This window comes from Neolamprologus brichardi, chromosome 9, assembly GCF_056152115.1.
Source record: "Neolamprologus brichardi isolate AB-2024 chromosome 9, ASM5615211v1, whole genome shotgun sequence".
Taxonomy (NCBI): Eukaryota; Metazoa; Chordata; class Actinopteri; order Cichliformes; family Cichlidae; genus Neolamprologus; species Neolamprologus brichardi.
Window position 1 is genome coordinate 14,513,960 of NC_142112.1, and position 8,124 is coordinate 14,522,083.

The following is an 8,124-nucleotide window of genomic DNA, read 5'->3' on the forward strand; positions in this document are numbered from 1 at the left end:
ATGGATTAAATCTGTGACTCTCTACCACTTTGAACTGAAAAAGCCTATCAGATGAGAGGTGAAAAGTCTGCAAGCAACTAAAAAGGTCATTTTCTTTCTAAAATCCTTAGACTACGATGACCTGGATAACTGGGAACCTTCCCAGACATCTACTAGAAAATGAATTTAAGAAATTGAAGACTTGGTTTTTCTATAATGATTTAACACTGAATCTGAGCAAAACAAATCTCATACTATTTGGGAGTCAAACAAATTATATCATTAATAAACTGATGATAAATAACATAGAATTAGGATAATAAACCAAACCCACTTTTCTGCCTTTTAATTAAATACTCTTAAATTTAAAGGCTTGACTGACCTCAGAACTCTACACATAATTTATAAAGCAACAACCAAATCTTTGACCCACAACATTTAGGACTGGATCAGGGCTTGTGTGGAACCTTCTTTAAATCTCAGTGATTCACCGAGATAGAAAACAACTTGAAAGAGTGAGTGGTGAATCAAAGAGAAGAAATTACAGAAACTAATGTAAAGTGCACAAAAGAATGTAAAACGCCGCGATACATCTAGTGAGCAGCACTTCTCTGAGTGAAACGAGCTTCTTGATGTCAGAGGTCAAAGGAGAAAGACCAGATGACTTCATGCTGATAGAAAGGCAGCAGAGACTAAAAATAACCACTCATTTAAAGCAAACTATACAGAAGACCATCACTGAGAGCACAACATATCAGAACTTGAAGCACATGGGCTAGAAGCAGTAGAAGACCACAATGGCTACAACAGCTTTCAGCTAAGAACAGCAAACTGAGGAAACAGACTCACAAATATTAGACAATAAGAGATTGGAGAAATGTTTCCTGGTCTGATGAGTCTCCATTTCTGCTGTGACATTCTGGGTCAGAGGCTAAACACAAGATTTCACGACTTTCACTTTTTAACATCCTATCAAATATTGTAAATTATGATGTTAGAGACTCAATGAAAGCAAAACAAAAAAGCAGACAGTATTTAATCATAGCAAAGTCGTCATTTGTTGGAAGAAAATGGATGGCACTGACTGCAACATTTACAATATATATAAAAAGTTGACTTTATCAGTCTGCTACTCGAGCCTTCATCTGCCCCACCAACTCTGGGGAAAAGAGGGGAAAAAAAGATGTACATTACATGTTAATGTGTTTCTTATTGTTTTATTTTAACTGAGATTCACTGAGTCTTATCAAAGCCGCCTCTGTTTTATATTTAAATGGCAAGAAGATAAAATCTACAAGAAATAAAACAGTAAAACAGGATAAAACATGCATGTAGCTTCCATGTTGAAAACTGCAGATGAGTAGGAAGTCTATTAAATCTTTGTGAAAACCACCAGCATGTGGTCTGGCAAGACCAAGGTGGAAGAAATCCTCATCTGAAGCTTTGCTGAACATAAGGATTTCTCTCAGGTCATCATGATTTGGTCTTTATCCTGATCAAGTTCTAAATGTTTTGGCCAAAGATTTGTTTGTTGCTTTATAAATTATGTGTTGAGTTCTGAGGTCAACAAAGTCTTTAAATTTAAGAGTATTTAATAAAAAGGCTAAAAAGTAAGTAGATTTTAATTTTGAGATTGGACTCTCGGTTTTAATATCTTTATATATTAAAACAGTGCTTGGCAGTACACACAAGTTTTACAAAAGTGAGAGACATCTGAAGAGAGTTCTTAGCGCAGGTTCTTAGGGGACACACGCGTCACAAAAGCGTACTCTGACCTGGAAGTCTTGGTTGAATTCATTGACAACCAGTTGCAGTACTCTGGTAGCTTCACGCGTACCGATGGATATATGCTAAATGCAGAGAACATTGACTACGCGTGAGGAAAGAGGATGTGCGCTTGGTGTTAATTTCATTTCATTTCATTTATTTGTTCATTTTCAGGCACAACAAATACCTATATTGAACATAAAATGCACAAAACAAAAAAGAAAAATTGCCTGAAAAAGGAGTGGGACGAAGAAAACTTATTAAATCCCACCCCTATACTCACTCATCATCAAAAAACAATAAATGAGCTGGATCCCTGAGGGGTGGCATTCAGGCACACAAGACGTCTCAGGCGAAGGCGAACTATTTTTCAAAAGGGCTGAACTTCATCTGGCACCTGTACTCCTACGGCAAACTGAAACCATATTGCATCTGAATCAATGAGAGTGTTGATGGTTTGTCGAGAAAAATAACCTGTCTTAATGCATACACAACAAATAGTAATCTGAAAGTGATCGGGGGTGTTACGTAGAAGCGGTGCAGCGGTGTAGAGTTGTAAGAGGTGATCTTGGAACTGAAAATGGCCATGTTATATGCTTTCAGTGTTTCCTTGTGCCCGTGGCTCTTTACGACACCTTTGAGAGTTACCTGGAGGGAGGAAGTACTTCCAATGAAAGAATTGAATACTGGTGGCATTTTCTTCACAGCCAGTGTCTGGAGTTCTGGTTATTCTTATTTGCAGACATCAGAGACAATGGGTACTTTGATGGTGGGTTTCCGGAAAAAAAACTTCTTCAGTGCCTATGCCTACCTTAAAAAAAGAGTACATTTCAAATTCTTTTCAATCTAGTCGCAGGGTGGGTAAATTGCATTGTTCTAAGGAAAAGATTTGAGATATTCCACAAAGGGTGTCCACTTGTGGATAAATCTTTCAGAACTACCTTTCACTGTGAGTGATATCTTCTCCACCCTCAAGAATGTCCGGACAGTATTAAGCAATTGCAATGCAGATGGAGACGTGGGAGATTTCCAAAGAAGTAAAATACAGCATCTACCAAGAAGGGAACAAAAAGCTAAGGTCTTAGTTTGCTGGGGAGTTATATTAAGAGGGATCTTTGGAACTCCAAATATGGCAATTAAAGGGTCTTCTCGGATCTAACTTCCAAAAACCCCTGAAAGTACAGAAAAGAAATCAGCCAAAATTGGTTCAAACTTGGACAGAAGAAAAACATATGGCTTAGATTGCAAGGGGAGGTGTGACATCTGTCACATTGGTCTATAATTGAAGGAAAAAATTTAGATAAACGGGATTTTGAGAAATTGACTCTATTTATTACTTTAAACTGTATAAGCTGTAGCCTAGCACATCGTGTACCTGAACGCATGATAAGATTCACCTTATCCCACCATGATTCAAACAGTTCAACACCTAATTCACGCTCCCAGGCGGTTCTGATTTTACCTGAAGAATCAGATTTGGTCACCATAAGCATACAATATATATTTGATAGAGGTGATTTTTGATTAGGCCTAACATCCAGAAGGTCAACCCATGATGGATCAGCAGGGAGAATTGGGAAATTTGGAAACAGTGATGAGACACAGTCTAATAGAGAAACAAGTGAGAAGGAGGTAGGTTACATTTTGAGGATAGTTCTGTGAAACTAAGAAAGACATCATCTTTGTAAAGGGCTCTCATGGTTTTTATGCCTCTTTCGTGCCATGTCAAATAGGCCCTGTTGGTAGTGGCAGGGGGAAATAGATGATTCCTTAACAATGGTAATCTGGTACAGGGGGATATGAATTTAAAATGCGACCTGAACTGAAACCATATCTTAAGTGTAGAGAGCACTACGGGATTTGAAGCAACACTATTCAGTGATGAGTAGATAAGGGAGGCTGGTGAAAAAATATGGAAAAATTGATTGAATTTCAAGTTTACACCAAATCAGGTCAGGTGAATTTAGCCAGTAGGTCAGCTTATGAATATGTGAAGACCAGTAGTACATTAAAAAATTTGGTAGGGAAAGACCCCCATTAGAGGTAAACTGTTGTAATAAAGAGAGCCTCAGTCTAGGGGCTCTTCCATTCCACAAAAAAGAAGAAACCATCTGGTCCAGGGACTTAAAAACTGTTTGGGCAGAAAAAGGGGGATACACTGACATAAAAAGAGAAATCTGGGTAGCACATTCATTTTGATAATATTAATCCTGCCAATTAGTGACAGTGGGGGTGAATTCTACCTCTGGAAATCTAATGCAAATTGTGAGACCAGGGGGGCACAATTCTCAGAAAACAGTAAAGGCAAAGTTCGTGTAATGTTAATTCCAAAGTACCTAAACCCCGAGGGGCTGGGCTTAAAAGGAATGTCAGACTGCTCAAGTGTTAACGCTAAAGAGTTTACAGGGTAACATTTACTCTTGAGTAAATTAATTTTATAGCCAGAAAAAGAGCTGAATTTTTCCAAGAGAGATAAAATTGGAGGAAGACTACATATGGGGTCAACTGCATACAAAAGAAGGTCATCTGCGTACAGGGATACCTTAAGTTCAACACCTGCACGGATAATTCCATGAAAGGAAGAGAGGGATTTCAGAGCAACAGAAAGAGGTTTTATGGCTAAAGCAAAGAGAAGGGGAGAAAGAGGACATCCCTGTCGAGTGCCACAGCATAGTGGGAAATACTCAGATCGAACTGAGTTGGTGATGACAGAAGCCTGAGGGGATGTATAAAGAAGTTTGGTCCAAGACACAAACCTTTTTCCAAACCTATTCAGTACAGCAAAAAGTTAAATCCCGTTCAACCCCATCAAAGGCCTTTTCTGCACCTAGAGAAATGATCACCTCAGGAGACGTGGGACAATGAGCAGAAAAAATTGTGCTTAGCACCGTACGTGTGCATTCTGTTCCTTTGAGATAATCTGTGGGAGAACGGCCTCGAGCCGAATTGCAAGCAGTTTTGCCAAAATCTTAAAATCTACATTTAGGAGAGACGGGCCTGTAGGACTCACAGGCCGTAGGCTCTTTGCCTTTCTTCAGTAAAACTGAAATAGATGCCTTCGTTAAAGTGGGGGGCAGCCAGCCTTTTCTCAGAGATTCATTATATAGATCAAGAAGGAGAGGGGCTAGCTTGTCTTTAAATTTTTTTAACAACTCAGCTGGAAATCTGTCTGAGCCTGGGGCCTTACCGCTCGCATACACTTGATTGAGCCAAAAACTTCCTCTATTTTAACAGGAGCGTCGAGCTGCAACTTCTTTTTTTTTTTTTTTAAAGTGAACATATAAGGAGAGGCGTCCACCAAGTATTTCCTGCCATGGCGTCCACGTCACCATGGTAATGGCACAGCCAGATAACAACATGAGATTTCAAAACATATGTACATTTAACGAGTTACTTTTAATGAACCTCAACATAATTACTTTTTTAATTCTTTGTTATTTATCAGACTCCTGAATAGTATGAGTTTTGTTTTGCTCAGACTCAGTGTTAACTGATTATAGAAATAACCGAGAATTCAGTTCAATTCATTTTCTAGTTCATTCAGAAGTTGTTCCAAGTTACTTCCACAATAACTTTGTGTCATCTGCACATAATATGACTTCTGTGTCTTTGAAATTACTTCAAATCAAGATATGTTAACACAGAAACCTTTATTTATTTCTCATGGCCATGGTGCCATCTGTCTGCATTGACCTGATAATTAATCAGAGGCAGCAGGGTGTGATACAGGAACTCTAAAAGACACATTAGCGTATGTTTAGTGGTCACTGGCTGAACTGGGTGCGTCTCTTTAATTCTGAATGAGCCAGAGGAGGCCAGATGCATGTGTCCGTGGGTTTATGACGAGCGTTGTTGTGGATCGTTAGCCTTGCTATTGTTTACATTGACTTATGTGGGTGTTTTAGTGTCAGAGACTTTTACAATGTAGAGGTGCATTTCAAAGGTGAAAGCTACCATGTGCTACCTTATAAACTCCAAATGTTCTCCACATGATCACAAAGATCTTAATTATGTAAGTCATTAGTTGTATGTAATATTGGTATAATTTTGCTTATTTTAAAACATTTTCAAAGATGCTGAGTTCAATTGATGTAATTTCAGTTGCCACTTTTAAACTGTTTCATTTAATAAAGTTAATGAAGACAAAACGAGTGGTCAGTGGTCATCGTGATATTCAGTGTCAGATTTTTTTAATGGTTTGTCAGAGTTTGAAAAACCTGTTTTGACCTTAAAAAGATGCTTTGGGGGTTTACACAAAGGTGCAACTGAACGCCTGGAGATCAAATTAGTGTGAGGATGCATTTGCAAAAATGATCTATGTGAGTGGGAAGAACTTTCCACTCACATAGACACTTTCCACTTAATCTTGCTATCACTCACCCACTGACTGAAAAACCAAAGAACGACCAAATGAAAGACCCACCGAACTGAATTTGGTGTTGAATTTATTTATTTTTTGCTAATTTAAGAGCAGTTAAAATGGACACTAAAGTAATGGGTAGGAGGTTTAATTGAAAGTAGAATAGTAATTTTAGGCATTGCAGTTTTGAGATTTTATAAACTGTGAGCTGAAAGGATTTGGTAAAGCTCATTTGTATGGCTGCTTTCTAACTGTACTTTCTGTTTTCAGACCTCAGAAACAGCATTTTAAAGAAATGTAAATGATGCCAGTTGGTAGAAACTTGGTAGGGTAAAGTGGCTCACAAAGGAAGAAGCTCAACCCCCCACATTCCTGCCCACACCCACAAACCTCTTTAAAAGCCCAGGAGAATTGCTCTTAAGTCCTAATTCACCTTCCTGCTTGGTTTGGAGCTCTTTCAGCAGAGATACTTTCTCCAGCTCTCCTGTTTTAATCACTGGGATTTCAAAGATGGAAGATTATGGGATGCACTTTTCTCCAGGTATGTACTCAGCATTGTTGCCTAGTGAGCTACATGAACAGAGTTGGCTAACATCTAAGACAACTTGCAAAAATACTCTTTCACTCTGTGTTGTAAATCCTGATGGCAGAAGTCACTCTTGGTTCTGAATAATGTACAAATATTCCACTTTTTTTGGGAAACTGTTGTGTTTCAGGCTCAGCAATTTACCTTTTTAAAAACTTTTTTTCCTGCTGTCTCAGAAGAGAAACAAACACTACAAATATCCGACCACTTTTTTCCCCAAGTTTGTGTGAAACTGTTGTGTTTAAAACTCATCAGTATTCCCTTTTTTATTATTTCTGTTACAAAGTCAATCGTGCCAAAACATATCAGCAACTGACCCATGTGGACCATATAGACTTGTTCTTACTTGGCCTCTTGTGTCTTTACCCTCACAGACTCGTGGAGTTCAGGCAGCGGGCTTGAAGGGAGTCTTTCCTTGGAAGAACTCTCTACATGGGCAGAGACTGCTCTAAGAAAGGAGATGGGCAACAAAACCTTTGCTACCTCTGAGACAGTTTCCAGCTCTGTCTCAGAGCAGAAACAAGATTTTGCTGTCCCAAGAAGCCAGGATGGCAACATCACTGCCACACTGGACCATCCCAGCACTGCTCCAGAGAAACCTAAAGGAAAGGCCCGGGTGGTGTTCACAGAGAGACAGTTGGATATTCTTGTCCATCAGTTTAATCTGAAACATTACTATGAGCCAGGAGAGATGAAACAGTTGGCAGAGATGACAGGGCTGACCTACAAACAGGTGAGTGTTTTTCAATTTACTACAACATAAGAAATTGAATTTTGGGTCCATTGTACTCATGAAATGTTTTCTGTTTTCTTCCATTTTAGGTGAAAACCTGGTTTCAAAACAAACGGAGTAAGTTTAGGAGGAGTTCACATCTTCAGCATGTGAATCAGGGCGTCCCACTTCATGTAAGTATCTCCTATTATTAAACAGAATTGTTTATGATTCTGTCATTATTAGGGTATTTGACTGTATTTAAAAAAGTGTAATGCCAATAATTTAAAACAACTATTCTCGTTTTACTGACAGTCCCCTTGTCCCCTTCAGTTTCAGGGAGAGAGACAGCCCCCATTCAGGGAGCGGTACACCCAGCACCAGGTAAATTCAATGAGAATGGGTGCAAATAATCAGGCCCACTATTCTCATGCTGTGGGCAATTCTGCGGCTGGACCTCAATGGACCCTCCCCGACTCCCCTCAGATGTTTGGCTGGTCAATGCCACCAGGCAACGGGCATCACGAATACGACACAGCTGTTCAAAACCCAGCAAAAATGGCCACTACAATCGAAGCAATGGGAAGAGCTGTGAGTACTCAGACTGTTCTCATGGAACTCTCAACGCAACATGGATAAAATCTTGGAGAAGCTCACGGCTCTACAACAAGAAATTGACAGACCTGGTGATGAGTGACAGACATTTAGACTGTCTCTGAA